At 43.1% G+C, this 720-nt stretch overlaps 1 pseudogene; it reads left to right on the top strand.

Annotated features, from left to right (window-relative positions):
* Positions 1 to 247: 247 nt before the first annotated feature.
* Positions 248 to 365, top strand: LOC126093850 (5S ribosomal RNA; annotated as a pseudogene).
* The last annotated feature ends 355 nt before the right edge of the window (positions 366 to 720 follow it).

Genomic DNA, 720 nt, shown 5'->3' with positions numbered 1-720 from the left:
TGTAAGAGAGAAACAGAAAGCCGTCAATAACTCTGTGTTTTTTTCATTTCTTTGGTCGTTTTTCACGTAACTAAAACGGCACACCACTCGGTCTTAGTTCATTGTGTATATTATATCTTCCCTGAATATAAATTGCACTTTATAAGTTGTAAAAATTAGTTGATCGCGTAACTTCTGCGCTTTTATGTAACCAAAGCAATTACTTTTGATGCAAGTAGAGTTTACATGCACATACATTATATATAAGGGCAACGGCCTTGCCGCAATGGATACACCGGTTCCCGTGAGATCACCGAAGTTAAGCGCTGTCGAGCGTGGTCGGCACTTGGATGGGTGACCATCCAGGCCGCCACGTGCTGTTGACATTTGTCGGGGTGCACTCAGCCTCGTGATGCCAATTGAGGAGCTACTCGACCAAATAGTAGGGGCTTCGGTCAAGAATACCATCACAACGACCGGGAGAGCGGTGTGCTGACCACACGCCCGTCGTATCTGCATCCTACACCGAGGATGACACGCCGATCGGATGGTGCCGGTAGGCCACTCGTGGCCTGAAGACGGAGTGCATATATATATATATATATATATATATATATATATATATAATTGTTATTTAGTTCTCTATTGAACTCCTTCATCATGGTCAATGCAGAAGTATCCTGTTATTACTGATAACAATGAAAGATGTTTGAGAGGAACAGAAGCACGGTTTTTACAAGT

The sequence above is a fragment of the Schistocerca cancellata genome, chromosome 7, assembly GCF_023864275.1.
Source record: "Schistocerca cancellata isolate TAMUIC-IGC-003103 chromosome 7, iqSchCanc2.1, whole genome shotgun sequence".
Lineage (NCBI taxonomy): Eukaryota > Metazoa > Arthropoda > Insecta > Orthoptera > Acrididae > Schistocerca > Schistocerca cancellata.
Note: the sequence above shows the minus strand (reverse complement) of the source record. Positions and strands in the feature narration are given on the sequence as shown.